The sequence below is a fragment of the Monomorium pharaonis genome, chromosome 11, assembly GCF_013373865.1.
Source record: "Monomorium pharaonis isolate MP-MQ-018 chromosome 11, ASM1337386v2, whole genome shotgun sequence".
Lineage (NCBI taxonomy): Eukaryota > Metazoa > Arthropoda > Insecta > Hymenoptera > Formicidae > Monomorium > Monomorium pharaonis.
The window spans coordinates 13,917,952-13,944,483 of record NC_050477.1 but is presented as its reverse complement, the minus strand read 5'-3'; the positions used below and the strand labels follow the sequence as shown (position 1 = coordinate 13,944,483).

Below are 26,532 nucleotides of genomic sequence, written 5' to 3'. Positions count from 1 at the left end.
GCACGTTTGTACATACAATCGTGCGTGGCACAGTGAGTCATGCTGGCAGTCGCAGTGGGTGTTTTTCTCATTCCGGCCGATCATAAAGTCTTATTCTTGCGGCTTAGCGCGCGCGGGCGCGCGTGTCGAAAGCGGCACGGGGCTGCGTAATGACGAGGGGTGAGTTTATCCGATGACCGTATAATCTATTATTGCGTCTGCCACTCCCGCTGACGGGTGTGCAGGAATCCAGAACTGATCCCCGGGAACGTCCCAATGCCAAGTGTCAACGGGAAATATACGCGGAGGGTAGAGTCGTGTTAGAGTGGTTAACCGTCGAGTGTAATTACGATCCGAGCTGATGTGCTCGCTGAGAACGAACGCCTGTTAAGGCGCGGAAGAAGAATCTGCTCTCGAATTTTTTTTTTCAACCTGGCACGTGCTCCGTATATCTTTTGGAAATACTCCTCAATTTTATCTGACGATATATACGAGGCTCGTATATATATATATATTTGTGTGTTTCTTGTTGATTTTTCTTTCTACCACTGTAAATCTCTCGTTCATATTGCTCATAACAATCAGCTATTTTTCACAGTTACACAAGAACATTTGTACGTAATATTTCACTTGTGTTTGCCACTTTCATCATTCAATTCCTTCAGTCAGGTTCGTAAAAACATCGTAGCAAGTTGATTTATCTTCCATCCTGTTTTACGGCGTGAAACCTACAGGTTACACCTTACAAAAAGCATTCGCTGGTCTAATCTTTAGATACATAAATAATTTCGCGTTTTCAAGTGCACTTGGTGTGAAGATGAAATATTCATCGCCACGTCATGTACTTCAGAGCTGAAGTCTGTTGCCATTGTTAGGTAAGGACTGGTAAAGTTACAATTGTCTTGGCAAGTGCCGCGGGAAATAGGGTCAAAGTAACGCGCGAGGAATTAGGATGCTTTGTAATAACAGGTGAGAAAGTTTATCGTAGCTCGCTTGTGTAATCGGTAATAATACCGGGCGATACTGTCATTCACGGCGTAAATTGGAGTAACATCCATATTCGCTTGTGTTCTTTCTCCAACAATAGCGTCGGCGCCGCTGTATTTCAAATCGTCTGTTGTAACAATTTGTAGAGAGAGAGAGAGAGAGAGAGAGAGAGAGAGAGAGAGAGAGAGAGAGAGAGAGAGAGAGAGAGAGAGAGAGAGAGAGAGAGAGAGAGAGAGAGAAGAGAGAGCGAAGAGTAGAGTAGGAAGAGAGAAGAGAGAGGAACGAGAGAGATGAAGAGAGAGAGAGAGAGAGAGAGAGAGAGAGAGAGGAGAGAGTGAGGAGAGAGGAGAGAGAGAGAGAGAGAGTAGAGAGAGATGTAGAGAGAGAGAGAGAAATGAGAGAGCGAGAGAGAGAGGAGAGGAAGAGACGAGTGAGAGAGAGAGGAGAGGAGAGAGAGCGAGAGAGGAGAGATGAGAGAGAGAGAGCGAGAGAGAGAGGAGATGAGAGAGAGAGAGCTGAGACGATAGAGAGAGAGAGAGAGAGAGAGAGAGAGAGAGAGAGAGAGAGGTGAGAGAGTAGTATGTGAGAGACGGGCGATGAGATTGAGCTGAGAGAGTTATTGAGATGGAGAGGATTATTGAGAGGCTCGCATCTGAGATTATTTGAGACTGGAGAGCGGAGCAGAGAGGATATTTTTTATATAATTATTTAATTACCTAATTTTATGATGTTTAATGGCGCATAATATTTCTTGTTTAAATTACGAAATGTTTAAATATAATAACAGTGTGCGTTAATTGAAGTGCATAATGTTTAATTAATTTTTAATTAATAATAAAATTTCTGTATTTAATATTTTAAAGCTATAAATTACCATTATTATATACGTGTATTATTGAAGACATTAAATGAAAACGTTATTTCGAGGCATTAACTTTTAAAAGTTAATAAATAAAATGTAATTTTCCTTATTTTTCCTTCAAACGTTGAAGGTTTTGTGGGACTCTACCTTTGGATTTTCTGACTTTGGTACTTCAATCTCAAGCTGAATGAAACGGTGACGCAAGTTTCAGTTCTTTCATGTACAGGTTCCTCTCTTTCGACACACACACACACACACACACACACACACACACACACACACACACACACACACACACACACACACACACACACACACACACACACACACACACACACACACACACACACACACACACACACACACACACACACATACACGCACACACATGTATTATATCACGTGTATACATCCTGATCCGAAAGGATAAACTTTGTTCCCCCATGCCGTCTGACCCGTGTCTGATGTTCCGGAGTGTGCTTCGCGATTACTATTCGACTCTTCTCGAAGTAAGTCCCTTCAGGATTCACATACGTTCTGTCAGATCGTTCATTCATCTAAGAGCCGAATTTCCCGAGCTTTTTGCTACTTACCGTCACCAAATCCGCTAAGATGCGCTTGAAACGGACATTTCGATAAGAAGCATTTGTGAAGAGTTAGAACATTTCTCCTCCCCCTTCCCCCCTCTCTCCGCAATTTGCTTTTATCGAGAAAAGATTTCGAAAGAATCGAAAGAATTAAGACGGTAAATATCGCAACGTGTCATATATCGTGACGAGATTGCGTGAGATTGTATTGTAAGGTGAAGCTTTTTAGAATAATCTGCGTGGACGCGTTACAGCGAGATTGCAATAAATTAAAATGTACTAACGCGTGGGACTTCTTTACGTAACTGTCGACGTAATTTATACGTTTTTAATGTTGGAAAGCTACTCGAGCCTCCTTGATTGATACCATATACTTATTACATCGTAAAATGAAGTGATGCAGCGCGCGGCGTAGCAAGTAATAAAATATGCAAATTACATAGGTATATTTGATGATCTTGTGTCTTCCTTGGGGCGGTGAGATTTATTGGTGTCGCGCAACCTTCCGCACACACACACACACACACGCACACACGTATCAAGTTGGCATACTCGGACGAACGGAAGATGTACAATACAAGGAGAGTCCGGCGGTATTAATATTGAATTGCGCCTCTGCAGCATTCGGCTCATATTAAATGGAGCATTGTGGGCGTTTCGAGGAATCGATCGTCCACAAAGTGGCAATCACACAGAGAGTGAGACTCGATCACGTGATTTCCCGTGGGTGTCGTCACCGACAAATGACCCAGCTGCTGCAATGCCGGTCGACCTTCGTGGATCATTCCGCGCTTACCTCGACACCATGGAACGCCGTGACAGACCCGCAACTGTTTTCAGACAGGCCTGTATATCGCGATTTTACGATTGAATGCAACGTTGTCACGAGAAAAGGCAAAAAGAAACGTGTAATGTCCGTTAAAATGGAAACAGTCGGTATTTGCATGCGACTTCAACGTTCACTCGTCAAAGTATAGCTATTTAGATCTTTTTTTTTTCCATCGATATTGAACGATATCCGAGCGACATTTTTAAAAATAAAAACTTACCACAAAATTCGCCATTTTCATTCACGCAATTTATGTAAAGTTAGACTCAAGTATGATAGGCAGAAGCCTCGCGGTGGAACGGGATAGGAGGAAAATACGATAATGGATACTAACTGTTAATTAATAATAAAGTCAAAGCATTTTCCGCTAATCAACCATTTGCAAGTTCCCTCCGGGCAAGCTTCCCGAGTAGAAACCCGATATTTACCAACTTAAGTATCGCATTATAAGCTTCGTGAGCGGTATCGACGGATAGTTCCACGAGCATTAAATCCAAGATACCTCCGTCGGATCCCCGCGTTTTCTCCGAAGCGGCGGCGCATCCAAAGTGAATTAATGCAACTTCGAGCTTGCGGATAAAGTAGTCAGATTCTGTCATAGCGGCGCGGGTATTCGTCGATGCGATGTACCCGCACATAATGGATAGATAGATAGGTAGACCGTTATACAGGCTCGCCGGCTTAATTTAAGCGCCAGGGTCTATCTGCGGATATCGCGCTTATTCTTTTTCTCTCAACCACCACCGTTATCGTTTCTCGGTCACGGTATAACACCGTGAAAGATATCGCATAATATCGATGTATCGACAGGCGCGCCGGGCCCCCGGGCGAGATTTATTTTTCGATGCGCCGCCCGCAACGCGGGACGATTCTCCGCGGGAGTGTACACACGCGAACGTGGGTATAACTCGTGGCCGACGTGCATTTCGTCGTGAACCAGTCCGCGAGAAGGATGCTGTAGCCGTCGGATCTCGTTTTCTTCACGTTCGATATCTTGTATTAAATTTTCCCGAGCTGCGCGATCCACTCCGGATGAAGGACGGGCGGTGATCGGCCATCCTTCACGGCGAATACGGGCTGTTAATGTGCATGCCATCGCTCTCTGGGTTACCAAAGCAAGTTGCATAATAGAAATCCAGCTGTCCCATGGCACATTATTTGTAGAGAGTTTCTCGTATTTTTTACTCCCGTCGTTCTTTGACAGGACGTATTATCGCGATAATTAAATAACGATTAATTTATTATAATTATTTTGTTAATACATTTTATCATTTCTGACATAACGAAGTTTCTTTAAAAAAAAAAAAAGTTGTCGAAACAATTTTAAAATATTCGCGCTTCATGACGTATTTCACAGAAACGAGATTAAATTTAATGGCGTTCCTTAAAAATACATAGACGCGGCACAGACGGCGCGTTATACTGTGAAAGCCGTTGAAAGTTTCGCGGAAGACTCGCAGAAACTTTTAATTTACTTTCGAGCCTTGGTTTATGCAGCTCGTTGTCAAGTACATGTGTGCCGTCCGTAAACGGAGTTGTTTCTCTTTCTCTCTTGGAATCCTCGGGGGAAACTCGATGACGTCGATGACGAGCGCGACGGCGTTGCCAACGAATTCCCCTTCAACAAGTCTCTTCCTCCAGCTGGAACTCGTCGTGATTTAAAAAAGAAAACCCTCTGTCCGTTTCTCTCGACTTCTTAATCGGGAGATTGTTTGTGTAACGTCACGGCTGATACAACTTCTGATTTATTTTGACAGATCGCATATCTCTCCCATCATATGTGAATGCTTCTGTTCTTGTTAAAAAGATATTTTAGATTTTGCTACTATTTTTATATCTATTTTAAGAATTTTTGGAAAAAGTATAAATGCTATAAATTAGAAACTCTTATTTTCCGATATTTAAATGCTTTTAATTTATTTAAAATATATTCTGAATCCTAACATTTCAAGAATGTCAATTTAAAATAAAAAATCGAATTGTTCACTCTATTTTAATTTTTTTTTAAATAAAATAATTGTAATATTCTTTGAAAAAATATAACAATTTTTTTAGTACATGTAAATTTTTCTAAAATTTTTGTTGTAATGTAAGAGTAATTTAAGATTATTATCAAGAAAATATTCTAATCTTAAAGATTGATTGTTGTTTAAAAGAAAAAAACAAATAAACTGAGTACTTGTTTTTTTAGCAGTAGAATGATATTTTTTCTATGTGTTTGTTTTAGGAACGATGTACTGTGTGAATACGAGACAGGGAAGCTCATTGGCATAAGAGGTAAATTATTTGATTTATGTATTTCAAGTTAAAAGACCTTTAAATCTTTGAAACTCGCTTTTGAAAATGTTACATTGATGTGACGTATGACGTTAAGTATATATTTCTAAGATACAAAAACTTTTATCGTACGAATGTGCAATAATATTAATAAACTTAATATATACCTTTATGAATGTGAGCATTATTATCAATGATAATAATTCAAGTCACTATCAGTGATGTGTATTTGATTTTTTTATGGATGGGATAATCAGCTAATTTGTTGTTTCCACAAAAATCTTTCCTAGTTTTGCGGATATTGCACTATTTCAATTTTTCGTTCCACGTTGAAAATCGAAAAGGTAATTTAGAGAAATAGTAATTGCCATTTAAATTTTCAAATAAACGATGATCTTTGTAACTATCCGGGCATTGTTGCTCGAATATTGCGGGCCGCGCGCTTTCATGCGGTTTTTACGTAACGACGTACTTTTGTATTTACAAACGGGCAACATCCGTAATCAACTTTCTGCCTTCGGGCGATCGTCGGGTGCGTAGAATTCGCGAAACGTTGTATTATCTCGCAAATATGATAAACGACCGGTTCACCGTAGCATGATAATATTTAATTGAATCCCTGCTGTTGCGAGCTGCGCTTTGTTTAAATTTTAACGACCCGCGCCGCAAGTGACCGCACGTGTCATCCGTAATTAATTTTTTACCTTTTAGCAATTGCAATGTGCGCAATTCGCGAATCGTTGTAGAGAATTTTAAATATTATATATTATCTGTCGCGCGCGCTCGCGCGCGTGTGCGCGAGCGGCTTGCACGCGCCGTGCGTTGTAGTGGAATAATGTTTAATTGAATTTTCGACGGGGCCGGAGTACAGGAGCTGTCTAAATTTTAACGGCCGACGCCGCAAATAGCCGGCAGCACGTGTATCATCTGTAGATCATTGTCGACGGAGACAACGACATATAAATGATGAACGGTGGGGTGTAAAAGGGGTCAATGGAATCCGCCTCGTCCCGATCGGGATCGGGCTCGCTAAAGTGCCAGCTGCAACGCGCTTGGCTTCGAGTCAGATTTAATCTCGCGCTATTCGTGCATCGACTTGACAATGGCACGCTGTCAATTGACAATCGCGATCGGTGCGCTCGCGTGCTCTCGTGGCGCAAATCGAATGGTCAAATCGAATTACTCTTTGTATTGTTACGGCGCGATCGGCGCTTAAAGGGTAGCCATCAGATATACGGGAAACGCTTATATCTCTCTCATTATATAATCGCATGCTTGTCGATACTGTCCCAGGCTGAGATTATTGCGATGCTATGCCGGAAATGTCAGTGGATATTATGCAAGTGATGTAATTATGTACGCGTAAGCGAATAATACAACATTGCGCGTCATCTCGAATTGTTCAAGAGGAAATAATTTTATAATATGTTACATATTTGCGCGCGTGTGTGTGTCTCTTTCCCTCTCTTGTTTTTATGATTAATAATTGCAGTTAATAACGGTTAGCAATGTTGTAAAAAATTTCCGATATAATTCCGGCGATAATTTCGCCGCGTGTTTTCGGCGACAAAAATTGCCATTTAATGCGGGACGATATACGCTTCATTTATTGAGTCGTACAAGAGCACATACGTGCATGCGCGCGGATGCGCTGACGCGAGCTTCGTGGCTTCGCGAGGGACGCGTGGGGGGATCCATCCTTTTCTTCCATTCTGCCGCCACCTGACTTCGCTACCTGCGGCGTGCGTCCTGACCAGGGGGTTCTCGAAAGTAAGTTGTAACTCGTAAATCTCAACGTCGACTAACAAATGTGTCTTCGGCCCGTCGCGCGTTAAGCGTTCCGGAGCCGGTTTTTTACGAGAATACGCGATACGCAACACCTATGTGTGGCATATGCGAGCGCTCTCTCTCTCTCTCTCTCGCTTCGCGCGGCGTCTCTCTAATTTTAATGAACGTCGGGCTAAGAGATCCCATTAGTCGTAATTGATTTTTTGATTGAAACGTTATATGGTGCGCGTATATAACTTATCGGATTTATAATATCATATTATTGCACGCGTATATACACGCGATCGTCCGCGTGTAACTGTACACCCCTTTCCCCCCCCTCTCCCCCTCCGCTCCCCCCGATAAATATTACGGCAACCGTTGCATACAAATCTGTACTTTCTCCGAGGTAACATTGGAAAACACGCTTTCAATTCGGAAACGTAATTAATATAACAGCCACGTGATTTATCGGGGTGCCGCGACGCCCCGGCGCGTCATATATAAATATATTTATATCCATTATATCGACGTATCTCGCGCGCGATGGCGGACGCATCTGTATTCCGAACGGCGCCCTGCAAAAATACGATCCTAAAATTGTTAATGGACTTTCCGTGTTTACAGTACAGCCGATGCCTGTTTCGGTTATACGTACCTCCGGGAGGGGGTTGCGGGGCTTTTCCGCCCGTCGTAGACGCGTGATAGAAATATACGTTTCTTCTTCGAGGTCGATCGCGATCGTCTTTACGGCGCGGCGACGTTAGCGAATGAACGGACGGCCGATACGAAAGAGAGCGAGAGAGAGAGAGAGAGAGAAACCTCGTTGCTTGTTTCGCCGTCGGGCAGAAAATATATGACACGCGATATTTTAATCGATATACCCTGTGTTCCTTTAATGACTCTCGTAATTTATAGTGGTCGTCCCCCTCACCCCGTGAAACCTGCGGCTAGCCTGGCCGTATCCCCGCGATTGAATTAAAAAAATGACCAAGCTCGCCTCGCGTATCTCTTGCGTTCGGCCGATACAAACGGTAACGCGTAAGCGCCGTAAAAAGGAAGTAAGGGAGCGCATATATAATCGAGTATAAATAACGGTAATTACATACCGAGCAAAAATAATGTTAACGTGCCTCGCGCTCGCTGGAGTATCAATAATTTTCAATTAATATTTTACTCGGCCCCGGCGCGTCTCGTTTGCTTTAACGCATATTTATGTTTTGTTGGAACAGTCGCGACGGCGTAAATGAACGTAAAATAATATCACGTTATTCGTAACGAAAAAGCAACAAAAAAAAAAAACCCCCAGCCGGCTTTCGTCTGCCTTTCGGATATCTCGGTATCAGATATCGGTGAACTCCAGAAATACCCGATATCCACCGGGGTTAAAAAAATTCCGATACTTTCGCGAAAAATATGGAGAGAAGAGGGGAGAGGGGGAGGGGGTAGGAGTTTGGAAGTTTGGCTTTATACTTGCTTAATCGGAAGAAATAATTATAAAGCTACCTTAAAAAATGTTATAAATTGAGTGCAACCGTTCGTTTCGCGAACAGCGACGGCTACATATTGCCGGGATTTCATTTGCGTATAATTATTTCTGTTTCATATTCGGTGATACCCGACATCCCTTTTAATTGATATGACCGACCTTTCAACCGCCATCAACTATTTTTCGCGTTCCCGATGAATACGAGAAAAATTTATTTGTAAATGTTTAATAGCATAAAATTGCACTGCGTTTACGTTGCTAAACTTTTATAGAGAGGAGGGGAGAGAGAGAGAAAGAGAGAGAGAGAGGGGGGAGGGGAAGAGAATAAATTATACGTGTCTTATTGATATTTGTTGTGGGGAATAATTATCAAATGTTTTATTAAAATATTATATTATAACGTATATGTGCTTTAGTAATCCTCTTTTACCGTTAATTTCGTACAGGAAATGTAAAATATAAGCTTGTTTTTCATCCGTTACGAAAGCGAGAAGCAGAAAATGTAGTTAATATTATACAATTAATTAGCATCTCTTGTTGATATTCATTTCGCTACAGCGGCGGTCGTGGCGCAGTATTGAAAATTAAGCTACGGCAAGATTTAAGGATCGTCCGCTTGTTGTATAAGTTAGAATAATTAATCCGTCCGCGTCACGCGCCCGCGAATGATTTACGAACCGGTTTACGCGGGTGCACAGGAGGATGCCGGTCTCTTTTTTTCTTTTGCGGCTAACCTTCGAGGATTTAACAGCATCCCTCTCCGTGTCGACAGCGAAAACAAACTTGCGCGCCCACGTTTCCTCGGGAAGGGAGAGAGGCTGAAACCGCGCGTCAGACGGGGCCGGTAACTGAGAAACTCGCGTGGACGCGGATATTTTCGTTATTCATCGCGCCTTGCCGGCCTTCCGAGGGCGATGGTGGTGGTACTGCTGGTGGTGGTGGTGGTGCTGGTGGTGGTGGTGGTGAGAGTCCAGCACCGGAACTCTCATCCTCCCCGGCTCTCGCACCGCAACGACGTCCCGCGTTCATACCGCAGCCCGGATATATAACCCGACCCGACCCTCTGTCCGTCAAGCGTCCGCAGCGGAGTCCGCAACGCGGTATTGTCGTAAATAATGAGCAAGCTTTGGTATTTGTTTATTCAGGGGGCACTCAACGCGCGCCGGACCCACCTCCCCCGCCGCTGACCTTTGCCCCTCTACGCGCGGCACCTCCTCTCGCCGTCGATGCGGTGCAGTAGATATCGTTCCCATTATTTACGAGGCCGCAATTAGCCGGGGCTCCCCCCGCGAGCGTCTATCCTTCGCACTCGAGTAGGCTTAATAATTCAATTAGGTGACGTGCAGGTGAGCGAGTGCGCGACGCGTCCCGGAAAAGGGTACGGCGGCGCCGTGTCATCGAGCCCGCTCGGAGTATAAAAAGCTTAATTTGTTACGGGCTACTTGAAATTTCATGGAAAAATCGATTAGTCGAATAGAGAGTGGGGGGGGGGGGAGGGATAGAGAGCCAAGCGTGGTCATATGAAACATTCAGGTTGAAAATCGATGGAGCTGTCCGTCTAGCGCGGTGTCGGACTGAGCTTTTTATCGGCTGGATGACTCTGTCAGGTCAAATAATATTGGCTCGCATCGATGGCGGGCGCTCTTAGATTGCGCGTCCTCGTCGGGGGCGTTTAAAAAATTCACAGGCAGGATGTGAACAAATGGTGAAAAATGCGACGGTCGTATTCGTATTTTACATTTCAGTGAAGGGGTGCATATAACCGATAGCGAATAGCTGGAATATAAATCACTCAGAATTTCATTCTGTTTTGCAACCGACAATGTTTTGTTTGACGTATCCGGTTGAGTTAAATGATGTTGTTAAGTGAAATGCTCCTACTTGAAGCTTTTGTACTGCCGCACACGTAGCTGATATACTTGTTATAACGCTTTTTCTCTTTTATATATTTTTTTATTATAATGGTAGATATTACGTCGCACGCGACAGAAAAAAACAAACGTATTTTGTGGGGAACAATGATTATTCCGACTGTCACGAGAGAAGTCTAATGCTGATTTTCGAGAATATGAAAACATAATGAGGCGACCAAGAAAATTAAACTTGATTGATCTGATCTAATCTCAACTTCAATTTAATTCGATTTTTATAATAATAAAGTGAGTTAATTTGGAACAATTATTGGCAGGTCACTACGATGCGCACGAATATTTCATAAATATTAGAAATGTTGTTATCGATATTAATAGTAGCCGGTTGTACTTTAATTATTTTGATTTCACTAGAATCAAAATAAATCAGGGATATTCCTAGATATGTGATCCGACGTTTGTATTAAATCAGCATAACCGAACTGTTTCCGTTGTCGAAGAAATATCGATGTTTGCCAAATCTTCCAGCGAGAATCAAAGCTGTAGTTTACGGTCAACATAAATTGCGACTGCGGTATCAATTTGTTTCCCTACGGTCGAAATTTTTCGAAAATATAACCGTGACTCGTCGCGCGGGACGGGAAAGTCGTGCACGCACAAACAACGATCACACGGCACGATCGTTCGTCAAATTTCTCCGCGGCCGGAGTGTGCGGCCGGAGAAATCCGTGGAAGATGGAAATCACGGCGAGGTGCTCGCGACGGACAAGTAGAGAAATTCCGCGAAACTTGCGAGGGTGGCGAGTCGTCGTCCGCAGGAGTTTCGGGCCGAAAACTTTCGGTCCTGTCGGGTTCGGTCGTCACGTTACGGAGGAACTTTCGACTGCAACCGGTGCGCCGGTAGAATAATCGGTTCTATCTCCGCCAAGAGAGAGCGAGAGAGTCGGCGGGCCGAACGTAACCGTAGATATAGGCCCGACCGACTCTGTTTTAATGCCACTTGAATTTGGCTCGGCCAGGATTATATTGCCACGTGGACGTGGACCCCGCCTTCTTTAATCGTATTAGCGGCTACAACTTACAACAGCGAGCGCAGCCGACCCTCGCTAACGCCGAGTGTGTTTCCCGGGCGCGCCGAGTGGTAACTGCTACCATAACCCGGTCTCATAAAACTGTAACTTCATCCACCGGCATCCGTCGCACGTCCGCGGAAAATGTTGCCGCTGGAAATTGTGGACGTTAGGCGAAATGTCTGTCCGGGAAGCGAGCGCGCCGTTTCGTTTCACTGATTGCTCGGATGAGACGGGGGAATGTGTTCCCGAGATGTGGTCGCATTTGTCCGAGCCGTGTCGCGACTAAATTTTTTAGCGACACAAAGTCGTTACGAAGGATCGACTGTTCTGAACGGGCAGCGGCGAGTGCGTGCGAATTTTTTTTTTTGTTTTTAACGAGGCGGTTACTCGCTTTTCTCCTCGCGAGGTACGTACATAGGCCACACCGCGGAGAAACACAATTTTACAATATACAATAATACCGCGCGGCTCACATAATTCCAACAGGCTATCCCGTTTAAGCGCGGGGGCTTTCTTTCTTGCGCGAGCAATTTACACCTCGCAGACGCGCGGCGGCGCGGCGGTACGCCCCAAACCTGGGTGGCGTTATAAATCCTCGTCATAACTTTACATTTGCGGCGATTTCAATCCCCCGGCGCGGCTTTAGCGCGGCACGTTAATTCGTAATTATTATTAACGATCCGAGGGGACCTCTGTCGCCCACCTCCCCCCTCCCCCCCCCCCCCCCCACCGTCCGACACTTTTCGATTTTAATCTTACGTGTGCGGGTACGCGTTTCCAGGCACGCACGCGTCGTACTGCCAAGCCACCGAAGTTTAAGAGAGGGAGATAAAAGGCGAAACGTAGGGAAAACGAAGGGCTAAGAACGCCATTATCTCGCTGTACCTTCGGCTCAATGCAATTGCAATATTTATTAGCTAAATGGGAAAGGGGGGAGGGGGGAAAGGGCACTCCGGGCGCTAGTTGGAACTCCACGGGGACTTTCGGAAAGACAAATAGTTACCTCGAGCAGTTAATAACCAAGCAGGCCGCCTCTTCCGACTTTACGGCGCACTCGCTATTTAATTTTCATTTTAACTTCGCTTAGAAATTTATAATTCTTCCGCGTAACTCGAACGCCAAGTGTTGTCAGCGATGGCGGATTTTCAGAGCATTCGACATCCGGGGCAAACAGCCAAATAAATCGTACTGCGAATAGCAAACGAAACGACAGACATTACAGTTTAATTCTCACGAAATTAGTGGCATGCATAAACAATCGTTTTTTTAATATTGTAACGAAATGTTCGGGCGAAACTTTTATGATGGAAATACGACCACATTGCATTTTAATGTTAGGTGAAGCTACCGAGATAAACTCCAGTGTGCTGCGGAGCGCGGGGTTTTCAATACGTATATAGAGCATCATATCTCAGTGGCCTTCGGGGCATTTCTTGATACTTTGATTGCCCTGCGTCTGTGTGATTTCATTTGCGTGTCCGCTGGCACATGGAAAATGAAGAGATCCAACATAGTTCCACGGCCCGGACAAGTTAATAATCTTTCTCTTTTCACGTCACTCGCAGAAGTTCGCCGTGTGTTGTTAGCGGGAAGTTCTAACGTTATCTCATTAAAATTATGATCCTATCAAAGTGCTTCGCAAAATGAAATTTACGAATTTCCGCGACGTTATTCTTATATTTTTAACCAAATATCCCAGTCATCACAATCGAATTTTTAGCCACTGTGAAATTCCATTTGCCGCATTTGATATCATATTTTGAGATTTCTCAATTTTTAATGGATTTAAATCATTTTTCCATCTTCGCAATACGACGCCTCCTAATTAAGTTAATTGCGAAACTGAAATTCGCAAGAAAATTATTAGACACTGTAATGGAAACTAACGGCTAATGCATTTGCTTATACGCTCGTGTACACGTGCCGAAAGCCATAGCACAGTTTGCAGCTCGGCACGTGCCGGAAGTGCGCCGATCAACTCCGCTTAATGTTGCGCCCGGGGAAGCTGCCGGCTGAAGGAAAAGGGATAACATCTCGGCAGGCCGGGGCGAATAGGGTTGCAGCACGCAGCGTGCGATATTTTGAAGCGACGCGAGGCGACGGGCGCGGACGGAGACGAAACGGGATTACTCGTGGTTCAACGATTAAACCGCCAAGACTGAATGCTCAATCTCGCGGAGTGTCGCGCCGACTAAAGAGAGAGAGGGAGAGAGAGAGAGAGAGAGAGATCGTAAACCCGTCATGTAGAACGTAACGGACCGCTCGTTTCCCAGAGCTAGAGCCCGGGTATAGAAAACGCGCGTCGTTCATCCGGCGTCACCTGCTTCACTAACGTCAGTTAACTTTAACTGCGGCTTAACTCACTCCTCTCTCTAACTCGAAGCTTGAAAAAAAAAGCACGAGCAGCTCGTGCAATCTCGATTGCGGAATTAAATTTTATGTCTTTCCGACCAGCGAGTCATCGATCGTCACGGCGATCATATTTTCTTAAGAAAATTAAAGGAATAAGTAAATGTCGCTAGTTAGAAAATAATTTCTCTAAAATTGAGTTTTGAAAAAATAAATAAATTTGTGACAGCCTGAAGTAACAAACTGTCCTCTACGATAATAGAACGTATAATTTACGCTTATGTACATAACCGTAATAGAAACGAACCTTAATCTAATCTTTAAATGAATGAGATATTTGCTAAAATAAAATTGCTCCTATGATAATCCGACTCGTTAAACCAACTTTGTGCATGCACCTGTGATCGCGATAGCCGAGATTCGAGAATTTAGGTCATGAACGTGTCAGTTAACTGTCTTAGCTTATTACAGATGTTACACTAAAGGTATAATGAAGGAAAAAGCTGTGAAAAGAGTAAGGAGACTACAGGCGCCGTCGATGGCAAAGCTATTGAATGCCGATAGGAAGACGATAACAGTTTCCAAAAAAGATAAAAGTCTTCACTTTTATACTATACGTATATACGGTTATTGTATCTGTTTTATCTTTTCGTATACGTATCTTTTTTGTAATTTCTATTAAATAAATATCACAAAATGTAATAATATTCTTTTCGTGATATTTATATAAAATATTACTTGATTTCTCAACTTTGAATTTTATAATATTCTAAAAAAGGTTAGTGATCGAGCTAATATAATGATTTATATTAGCTCGATTATTGATCTTTTTTGGAATATTATTCGCTTAGTATAACCGAGCGGTTCACATCTAATTTTTTAAATTTTATGTCTTTTATCTTTACAAAGGTAAATAAATTATTCAGATTTGTTACAAGAATGTGAGATAAAGCTCGCGATAAAAATTATTTTTGGTCATAAAAAAATACAACTGGATAATTTATCATATACTCGTGCAAAGTTTTTTAATAATAATGGCAGAATCTGTAAATAATTTATTAAGAATTTTAATTAAAAAAATTTAAATTGATTTCTTTTCGCGGATTCTCGTGCAGTTTGCCAGCAGAGACAACAATAGTATTGGTCTAGATTTTTCCATCAAGCGAAAATCCGAGAAGTGATTCCTCAGACTTCGCAATGCCGCAAAAAACTCGGCCTCTTCCGTGTCGCGGGACTCTCGCCGAAATGGGATTACCTTTGGGCCGGTGGTTGGACGCTCTCGAGCGGTCCATCAGAGCCGCTCATGAAAGACAAGCAGGCAGTCCGTGAAGTGGCACGTTAGTCACGGGCGGCCATAGCTCTTCCGCGTCACCCTTCTGACTCTCCCTCTCCCGCGCCCGACGTTTTCTCTCATTTTCCTTCCCCGTCGGACAGCACAATGCCTCGCGGGGGATATCCCGTGTTTATAAAATAAATCCCCTCATTGTTGCGCAGCAAAGCATGCTCGAGAGAGAGAGAGAGAGAGAGAGAGAGAGAGAGAGAGAAAGACGAATAAAGGTGGGAGAGAAGAGGGAGACGCCTGGCCCGGCTGTGTAGCTCGATGCATAGCGTTTCGACTGACAGGACAGAGAAAGAAGAAAATAAGGGATGAGAGCGCGAGAGGGAGGGCGGGTAGACGGCAGGGAGACGGAACTTTTGTGAGGACGTCAGCTGCCACGGCGCCGGACGAGGCGCGTAACGTCGAGAAAGGGCGGATTAGAATATTTCTGGGGCCACGGTTAAATGTTATCTTCCACGGCGCGGAGAGCTGCCTTTGGTCCCCCACGACCGGGCAACGTGTTCTGAAATTACGAAGGAGAACACCCTCCTTGTTATTACCGGTATGGTTAATCTGGCGCCCGCTCTTACAGCTTTTATCGGGTACGCACTGATTTTATTACATTTACGAACCGTGAACTTGGCGAGGTAACACAGATTCCCGCGCGAGGCATGATTTATCTGCACTCTCTAGAAGTTACTGGAACGCAATTTGCATATAGATCGCAATATTGACCAAGTTTCCGCGATGCTTATTCCATTATTTGGATTAGCGTGGTTACTTTGGGTTTCAGGATACTATTTATATGCACAGACATCATAAACGTCATTAAATTTTACAAGTTTTGATTACGTTTTGAATAATGAAATTGTTGCGTTAGAATTTCTTAACGGAAGTTCCTTAAGTCGCCGGGTATAAGTCAGATATCCCCCCGTCAAAATGGATTACGTTAGACATTTACGGGACTGGCGCATTTATCGCAGGAACCAATTTCTTAAAGTTATTTCCGCTAAAGAGGAAAAGGTTTAAGGCCATTTATAGAAAAAAAAAATTAATCCGCTCGCAGGAAGGCGAATTGTACAGCCGATTGAAATTGTTGATTTAATTAACGCAGCTTTTTAGTGAGTTGGACCCTCTTTAGAAATTCAGAGGAGCAAAGTTTTGGGTGGGTTAGTCTCTTCGAAGCTTTTAGCAGGATGAAGGTAAACGTGAAAGTCGCCAGGAGGTCGTGGTACGTGCTGTAGCTCCCTGAGCTCATCAGTAACGATAGCACACTGCCATAACTGTTCCCATAATGGAATTCGTTAATACAAGATGTTGTTCGAGACACCTCGTTTCTGTAATCTTACACGCGCTCTCGCTCCGCGTTTGATACCAGACGATTAAAACCAAAACAGGAAGAGGGATACGAGGAGATATGCAATTTCCTCTGGAAACTCTCGCGAGATTCTACGAGCAAATACGGCAAATGTGCGCCATCAATGATACAAAACATTTCCCTTCGTTGAGAAATAGAATGTTTGTACGCGGTATTTACTTCCGCAATAAAAATCTGGGCAGTAGAAACACACGTATACGAAGGAGTTAAATGAACTCCTCGAGGAGATAGTCGCGCGAGAGTGAATTTGCGTGCCGCACGGGTTGTTTAGTAGCTGTGTAATATCGTTGACACGCGCCTCTTTTTTATTAAGCGTAGTTCTGCGCGCGTGGTAGTCTTAGATCGAGATTACCTCGCGGCGCACGCGAAGAAAGAATTTCAATAAACGCGCACGATTCCGCGCCGGTGCGTATAAGGAGGTAGCTGCGCGCTCGTACGCCACGGCAATAATCATGGGAGGGCGAGGGCGTAGCGTATACGGGTATACGTATATACGGTTTACGATTTTACGATTCGGCGTCCCGCGATACAGATGTCAACGCGCATTACGTCGGCACGCGCTTACTGCCAATCACAAATGGCAGGTTATCGCTCTACACGGTTGATACACATAATGCCGCGAGGCTCAGGGATCCGGGCGCACACACCCGTGCGATTCGCATCGACTGCGGATGGGTGCATGGCGAAACCCATGCGACGGGTTCAGAATCGGTGCAGCATAGTACGCGCGAGTGGCCGGCCGGAGATTACCGCGGCATAATTACCCCGGCACTGTGTACCTGCGACCTCTGTTTAATCTGCAATTAATGTTTCAAATTGCCATAAACCTCTCCCTTTCCCTACTCCCTCCCCCCTCCTCCCCCTTCCTCCGCGCCAGTAACGGATGCCACTTATCAAGGATGATAACCGAATGCGTTATATCAGCGATACAGCGTGGACTTTCGTCGTAGCGTGCAAAGTACAATACGTTCTCGCGCGGAAAGGGATCGTTATCGCGCGCTCGTTATCGCTTCGCTCGCATAATTCCGCCTGACGATCTATTATCGTTGCTCTTCGCACTCCTTCACGTTTCTCATGAATATGAAAATGTCAAGTAACGAGAAAAAGATTATTGAGCAGAAGACATGACCGGGACGGGGATTTACGTCTCGCAAGTTATTAATAACTACTTATCAGCCGCTTGCAAATCCATGCGCGGGATATAGGGTAAGTTAGGGTATGATGGCCATACGGAAAAGATGGCCAATGGCTATAATTTCTCCAATAATTGCTAAATAATGTATTCTCGTAATTATTTTCAAAGATAATCAGTATTTATTGTAGTTTATGTGCATATACTATTCGAAATAACGATATTGTGGATGTCGCATCACGTTTTTACTTTTGACTGCCTGCAAAGTTTTTCACGTGTTCATTAGAAATTGCCACAATGTCGAATAAATTACAGCTGTGCAATGAACGTTACTCACGTAACAAAAGTATGTAAATTGTAATGTGTAATTATATTTTTTCTTTTCTTTTCTATTTATTAAATAAATACTATGATTATCTTTTTCTCACATTTTGGGCAAGATAGCCCATGACATTTCGGGGTGTTTATGTATATATTTTATTAAAAAGGACAAGAATTATAAGTTATGCATCTAATATTTTAATTTGACCCTTCTCCCCCTTTTTTTATGTAATGACAATGAATCAAATTGATCCTAAACTTGTGTGAACATTTAATATTAAAAATATTTAAAAATAAAATTAAATATGTGATAATATGTGGCAAAAAAACACTAAATAAGTAAAATTATAAGTTTGTTTATTATTTTATAAATGTTAAGTACATAAAAAATGTATAGCCAACTGTTCTATAATACTATGGCCATCTTTTCCCTAAAAGTTGTGAAAGATGCTAATGTTCATGTTTCAATATTTTGATAATAAAAAATTGTTATTAAGTATTTTCTCTTTAATGTCGATAGTTTTACATACTTAAAGCTTCAGTGAAGTAATGTATCAAACGCTATTAAAAAATAATAAAAATAAAAGTATGTTTTTTGCATTGAAAAAAACTATGGCCATCTTACCCTATTAATGTTGATTCTTTCCAATTGATAATTTGATGCCAGACTTCTATGAGATCCAATGTGATATTCCAGCGCTTGCAATAAATCGCACGAAAACCTCTGGACGACGATGCGTGTCTCCCGAAGAGAATCCGAATGGTGTACATATTTCCTCGGTTTCGAGAGACAGCTATGAGCCTTGATTCGTGCAGGTTATTATTCGTTTACATGGAATCGGTAGGGTCGAAGACACACGAAATGGGTTCCCCTCCGCTCACATGGAGGCGTGCGACATTGGGCTTGGTATGTTATTCCAGCGAACTATCTACTTAGATACTTTTATATTCAATACATCCGCGAACGGCGGCTGGTAGGGACGTCTAGTAATCCCATAGGACACACACAGGAGACCCATCTCGAGAGCGGAGAAACCCGACATAATGTCGGCTTCTATCGAAGGGTTACTGCCGTCTCTGAGGGATGCAAAATGTATCGTGCCTATTTTCCAGACGAGCCTAGCAGTACACTATTCACGCTAATAACAAATAATATATAGCGGATGTTTAAAGCAAACCCTATAATATTAATATTGGATTAAATGAAAAAAGTTTTTTTTATGTTAGTGAAGCCTGCAGCGTGGTAATAAAGGAAAGTAGAATTTATCAGTAATCATGTTAAATCCATACCGATGAACATGATTACAACGAAAATAACTTGATAAAAATGTTAAAGCATTTAGCCTCTTATAATTTTTTATTTTACAATTTTGTGCAAAAGAAATAATACTATAAGATATACTTGATACACGATACTTTACATGTCATGTTAGATTTCTTATCAGTATAATAAATAAGAGCAAAACATAAATATTTCGATCTTGTTATGTTACGTATACTTGATGCGAGAAATAAGAAGTTTATGCCTTATCGTCGTAGACCGCGATATATCATTCTGATATTAATGGTACGTATTTACAAATGCTTTTATGTGCTATACGCTCGTGAATGGTGCTTGTAACGGATGTCTGTTGATCCCTCAGGACACACGGGAGAGCCATCTCAGAGGCGAACGAACTCGCTATAACATCGAGCTTTACCGAAGGGTTACTACCGCCAGTAAGAGAGTTGAAATGTATTACCTCTATTTTTTTCTTTTTTTTTTCAGCCAGCCACGACATGGTCGACGTTGATCCTCATCGACGTATTCGTCGCTGTATACGCGAAGATGAAACTGTGAGAAGTTGGTAAGCAATACATTTAATATCAAAATGATTTTTTGCTGCGGTACAGCGAACGCGAATTTTTATACGACGAGCATGAGATTATGAATTAAGTTTAATAGAGTTTTGAATGCAATTCTATTATTGACCATAAATGCGAACGTAACGGTAAAAAAAAAACTGACTACTACGTGGTAAAGAAATAATAAAGCTTTGAGACATCGTCATCTCAATAACTTTCATACACATTTGTATGTTATTTTTTTTTTGTAAGATTCTTATTGCTATCTTATTGGATTATTGATTACTCGCTACATTACGTTATTAGCAACATTTTTATACTGTTATTCTTGAAATGTACGTTGTCTATTTTTATGTGATTTTATATATATAGAAAAATGATATTAACAACATTATTTATCAGTTTCAATTCCTGTAAAAGTTTTATGATAAAATATGCAAACACTGCTATACAAAATATGTGCATATTTTGATCAAGCAATTACTGCTCCTATCAGTCAATAAATGTTCCAATAAAAAACTATACTAATTAATACACTTTTGCACAAATGAAACAGCAACTACGTATTCTGATAATTTATTTATTGACGTTTGTCTTATACTTTAATTTTCTTAAATTTCTCAGCTCATTCGAATTAATGTCTTATTTTCGTCAGACGTTTATTTGTCATATTCATGATATTCTTATTTATACTTGCTGTGACATTTTAATGGGTTCCGATAATTTAATATCGGAAAAATATTATATTTTCCGCATTTGATGTGCATTTGTGTGTTTGTTGATTGCATTACGCCTTGTCCGATAATACCAACGATATATATTACGTTTTTCTTATGACAATATTTTAATGCGCTCTCTCTCTCTCTCTCTCTCTCTCTCTCTCTCTCTCTCTCTCTCTCTCTTTATAAAGAATATTTATATTTAAAAGTGACATTTGTTGTATAAAATGTTTCTTGTATTTTTTAAATTAAACGCTTTTATAAAAATGTATTTTAATTTATATTTGTAGAGGAAACTCATTAATTTTCAATGTTATATTAAAAGTTATAAATATTTTAAATACTTAATATAAATAGTTCAAATATTATAAATATTTTCTGGCCAGGACAAGAGAAATACGTAACGTGTTATGCGCACATGTATTTTGAGCAGAATATTTTAATTAATTCCTTTTTATTAATGTTTAAAAATCTTTCTCAAGCTTTATGTATGTAAAAAACCGTAAAAATAATTAATTTCGCTCGGTTTTTCTTGCGATTGTTCTCGAACCCATTCCCTCCAAATCTCTTGTAAATCCGTCCAAGAATTTCCGTCCACAGCCTGTGGCATTCCTCATTGACTCCGCAATAAGGGGGAAGCTTCCAAGCTGCAAACATATTACTTCCGACAAAAAAAGGCCCGAATGTGCCTCGCGCCTTTGCAGTTGAACAAACGCGAGCTGGTCTGGAAGCTCATTAAGTAATTGCTAAGTGACCAAAGCTTGGAAGGTCACCTACGTAATGCGAGAGTCGTGTACGTACCTCGATACGCGACGCGACAAGGGTAGTCGAGAGGGAATAGGGCGAGGGAGAGTATAGAAGATGGAGGGAGGGAGATGGCGGACGTCTGCTTCATGAGCCGAGGGGCGAGACGTGGGTGCAATATACATACATGACGGTACCAACATTGCGGCTCCTTCACTCGGACGTACGTATTGTATGCGTGTAGGGCGCGTATTAATGCGTTAGAACGTGGAAAGGGGTGCCGGCATAAGGGGTTGAAGCAAGGCTCTCCGTCTCCCTCCCTTTTCACTGGCGGTGAGGGAGATAGGAGACACGAGGAGGAGGATTGTCGGGAGGCATCGTACATCGGTGCCAAATGGTAACACTATAGCCGAGTGCTGGCAAATTAGATTATGCGCAAGTTCACCCTCGCGACCCCCTATCGACACCAACCCTCAGAACGCGAAGGAAAACATCGAGGTTGTTCCGTGTAGATTCCATCCGAAGCCCGCTACCCTTGTTTGCTGTTATAGCTTAAACGTTAAGAAAAATGATAGGAAATAGATTTAAAGTTTCCTCTTCGCGCCGCAGGCAGTGATATACAGCCGCGATTAAGGAATTTTTTTTTGTTTCGAGTGATTTTCTGAGATACGTTTTGTATTAATTGTAATTATAAAATGCCGCGAAGCAATTTTTCTTTCATCATTGAGAAAACTTGTGCCAGTTAAACTTTTTCAGGCACCAATTTTTGCAGTTTTTTTCCAAACTGAGGAGGCTTTTAAAAACAGGAGTCGGTCGAAGCTGAAATGAACTGTACTTTTCGATGAAACATAACAAATTGTGAATCTATTCACGTTGAAATCTTAGAGTAATTAAGTAGTAATTAAAACATATATTTCCTTATTTATCTTTCACACAGCAGCGAATGGACATAGGCGAATTTAAAAAGAAGGCGAAACGTACGTGTTCACTTCTGTCGGAGTTTTCAGTAGTAGCATTTAATTAACTCAAACACGTTCTGAAATGCATACTGTGCCTTAGTATTTCACAGTAACGAGCGGCCGCCGCCGGAAATTCGGTTTCAATGTGAAATCACTGGGGCTGTCGTGACCGCGCGAAAAACATTTGCACGAGAGAGAGAGAGAGAGAGAGAGAGCGCATTGATCAAGGCCGCCGGCTACGGCCTGCATGTATCGACGTGCGCAGCCGATGCAAACGATAGAATAATACGTTGCGGCCGAACGGGCGTAGCCGTAAGAACGGCCGCGTCATTCCGACGTAATTATCGGCGATTACACGACCCGCGCGAGAGGCACGCGAGTTACAAACGAGCGGATCCGGATCGTCGCGCTTCCCCCCTTCCTTCTTCCCCTTTGCCACGCGAGAACTAGTAACCCCACCCTTCACCACCGCTGAAATTCACGTCCGGGCGTTTTACGCGCTCGTAGAAATAATTCACCGTCAACGACTCGTCACTCGGCGGGGAAACTTGCGCCGAGAGGATCGCCGTCTACTTGCGACGACGGCGAAAGTTGAGGCCCTCCGCTTCGACCGGGGAAAGCTTTTTATTTCGAGGAGAGGCAGCACGCGTGAGGAAACGGCCGTACCGCCAGCCCGGTCGGATGCATTATGCAGCGGCTGTTTGAAGTCCGCCTTTCCGTCCTTTCTCCCGCCGTTTGGCTTTACTCTTCTCTCTCTCTCTCTCTCTCTCTCTCTCTCTCGCTCTTTCTCGTTTCTCCCTTTCTCCCTTTACACTTTTATTCGGCTCTCTTTCGGCGCGAAGCGGCGAACGCGGGCGTCCGCGAGCTATGCGCGTCGCGAGGATCTCGAGAGACGGATATTTCGCGATACAAAGGGGAAAACGTTTCACGGCGAAGTGGATTGATTATTCGGTTTCGCGGAGCGAAGACAGAGAAGGAGAGGGAAGGAGAGGAGCGACGATTGTTAGCCCCGCGCGGGGAGAACGCGAACAATGCCCGGGCCGTTCATTTGCGCTTCTGCCGCCCCTGCGATGAAAGGATGGAAATCGCATTACTTTAATCATCGCTGAGATAATAAAAAAAAAAAAGAAGAAGAAGAAGAAAAAGAAAAATCGCGGCCGCACTGTTTTATTACGCTCCTCGCTCTCTGCCGCTGCTCGGCGGCCTTTTCCACCGGCTCCCTGTTTTCTTTGCAAGCCCGTCTCACGTGCGCGTTTGTCCTCGCGCGGTTATAATCGTCATTGTGTATGCGTGCTCCGACGTCGCCGCTCGAAAAGCGTATCCTGCAATTGATAGATGTGCAGATCGAATGGGATTCCGACGTGTGCTTCGACTGTTACGATATGTTAGACGAGGGGGTGAAAAAAAAAAAGAGCGTGATACATTGCGCTACACGCATTAAAATTTCCTTTTTACGCGATGCCCGGAGGTATATTGATCGCGTATATCAGGTGAAATAAAGTTGTTCGTGCGCGATACTTCCATAAATACGTACCCGGGGTGTTGGTCGAACGTTGAGGTTTTCTTACTTAATCAGTAACGTGTCGCGTGTTTGTCACTCTTCATCCGCGTCGTCAGATGTCACGTGAAAAATGACAAATTAAAAGCAATGGAATTAATTCGACGTCCAGCAGGAATTGTGACACGCGACTACAGGCGGCGGGGATCGGCTTTGGGGGTCACGATATGCTTTCCTATCGCTATCTAAATCTGCGATTCATAAGAGAACAGTTCCTATTCTCGCGTTACCTTTTGCTGTGAAAGTGTTATGTTGCATTTTAGGATTTGCTTTGTTAATAACTTCTTTCGCAATATTTTTTTTACCTTTGACAACAGACGGACGTGCGTTCTTCTGTTGCCATCTAATTCAGGACTAAATGGACGTTGCGGGTATCAAAGGGGAATTATTATATCGACGTGTGTGTGTAAATACTGAATTGTCATGATTGCGTGCTATCGTAACGCACGTGACGCTAAAATAGCTGCAGAGACGGGGGGGGAGGGGGGCGCGCGTGAATAAGACGATTTGACGTGTCCGACTTCCAACCACGAGGGAGAATTAAATTCTTCCTACGGGCGGGGAATTGTGTGCGGATGGAATTCAAAAAATGTCGCAACACTCCCGCCCGGCCATAAGGCGACGGCGGTCATCATTAATCACTTGCCGCGGGAAGGTACGCGCTGAAAGGCCGTGTACACGCGTGAGATTACGAAACGCGCGATCCGCGGAGACCCCCGTGTTGAGAAAGAATCACACGAGATAGCCCACCAACACGGCGCGGACGTGTGCGATGTAGATCCGTGACACGGCGATAATTTATCCGCGCCGGGAAAGGAGAGAAAGAGCGAATTTCCTTACAACTCCGCGAAATACGAAATACGTTTCGCGTCGGGAGAGAGGCGACGCCGGACTTACGCGCTTGATTTCGCTTTTGCGCGTGAGAGTGCACGACGCAGTTCACGCAACCGGCGCGATCGCAAAGGGATCGGCCCTTTTTTACGTTACCATCGCGGAGATTAGAGACGAAATATACAGGTTGTAAACATACGGGATTCGCCGCGCGCGCGAGACGAGCGATAAAAGGGAGGATTCGTCGCGCGTCTACCGGCGCGGTTGATCACAAGCACACTTTTCTCTACGGTTCGCGAGCGTGACGGCATTGTGCCGGGCGGCCGCGTTTTACGATGCATACGCCGTAATTACGGCGATAATTTAAGTGAGGCAGAAGGGGCGTAGGAATTCTCCCGGGAATCGTAATACCTGACATTACTTTGGGACCAAAAGGGACAAGGGTTTTCCCTCCTCTCCTCCCCTCCCCCCCCCCGGCCGCTATTCTGGGCCTCGGTATGAAATGTTTAGCATATTAACCAACGACCCTGAAAATATTTGTTTGTTACTACCGCGAGGCTAAAGCCGTGATTACGACCCCTCGAAGGAGGGTAAGCGTCACGCAAAGAGATTCGCCGTGGAACGTGAATGCGACAGCGAAAATTCAAGGTCCCCCTCCCTTGTTGGTAGCGCCTGTAAATTGTAGCCCGTCCTTACGCGTACGTTATTTTTATTTAAATAATTGTGTTTGGTATTTCAAAAAGGCAGCGGTTTCACAAAGAAGGTAATTAAAGTAAATTAGCCTGATACGATTGCCCGAAACGGAAATACGTTCTCATCCCGAACAAAGTGCGGCGTTAATCAAGCGTATGCTTGTAAGTGGTAACGCGTGACTCTTTAATGCGATGATCGGGCAATATCGCTTAAGCTGCTATAGCACGGCCGTAATTAATGGGCGCGAACGAAGGGACAATTTCGAAATGGCTCTCGGCAACCGTGCGCAATTGCAATTGCATCGAGCGGAAAGCCACGGCTCGATTAATACCTGAAAAATACTAGTTATTTGTGACAATATTGTTGATTTGAAAATTAACCAGGAAAAATTACACGATAAAAATATTGCGACGGAATATAAAAATATAATTAACTTGTTCCGTTTACATCGTGAATGTTTGAAAAAAAAGTGGATAATTAGCTGTAATGTAAATCTGTAGAAAAGCGAATGATATTATCAGGTGTACGTTTGAATTTAGTTATTAACTCAATAACGATTATATTTTCCGTGCAATTGTAGTAGATGAGCATACGTCGTAGATATCACGCATACAATACGTTTTCTGCTCGAGCGATCATATCGCACGCGCGCGCGTGTAACCGTTATTTTACAAGTACAAATGTGCGTCAGGAATCGCGAATGAAAGATACAGAATGAAAGAGAAATGGTGATGACGATCAAGTGTGCGCGGTCGGGGGCGGAAAGCGAGGCGGGGGAGCGAAAGAGTCGCGTGTCTCGCGTGTCACCATTCGATTTGGCACCGCGGTAGTGTCGGCCGGCGGCAGCTGGGCTTTGTCCATTTGTAATTCCCTGTATGGAGTACGCGACGTATGCACGTGGCTATATTGCAACGGACACGGGAATGCAACACGCACCATTTTGAATTACACGCTTGTGGATGGG

General features: G+C 43.3%; 1 long non-coding RNA gene across 2 annotated transcripts in view; it reads left to right on the top strand.

Moving 5' to 3' along the window:
• LOC105839178 overlaps positions 1-26,532 on the top strand; it is a 214,345-nt gene that overhangs the window by 16,722 nt on the left and 171,091 nt on the right. The window contains exons 2-3 of one of the 2 annotated variants that reach the window (XR_004965009.1): positions 5,472-5,521; positions 19,988-20,066. This is a non-coding gene — a long non-coding RNA (uncharacterized LOC105839178). Of the gene's footprint in view, positions 1-5,471; positions 5,522-19,987; positions 20,521-26,532 lie in introns of those variants that run through there. The other variant, XR_001139280.3, reaches the window with a different exon arrangement.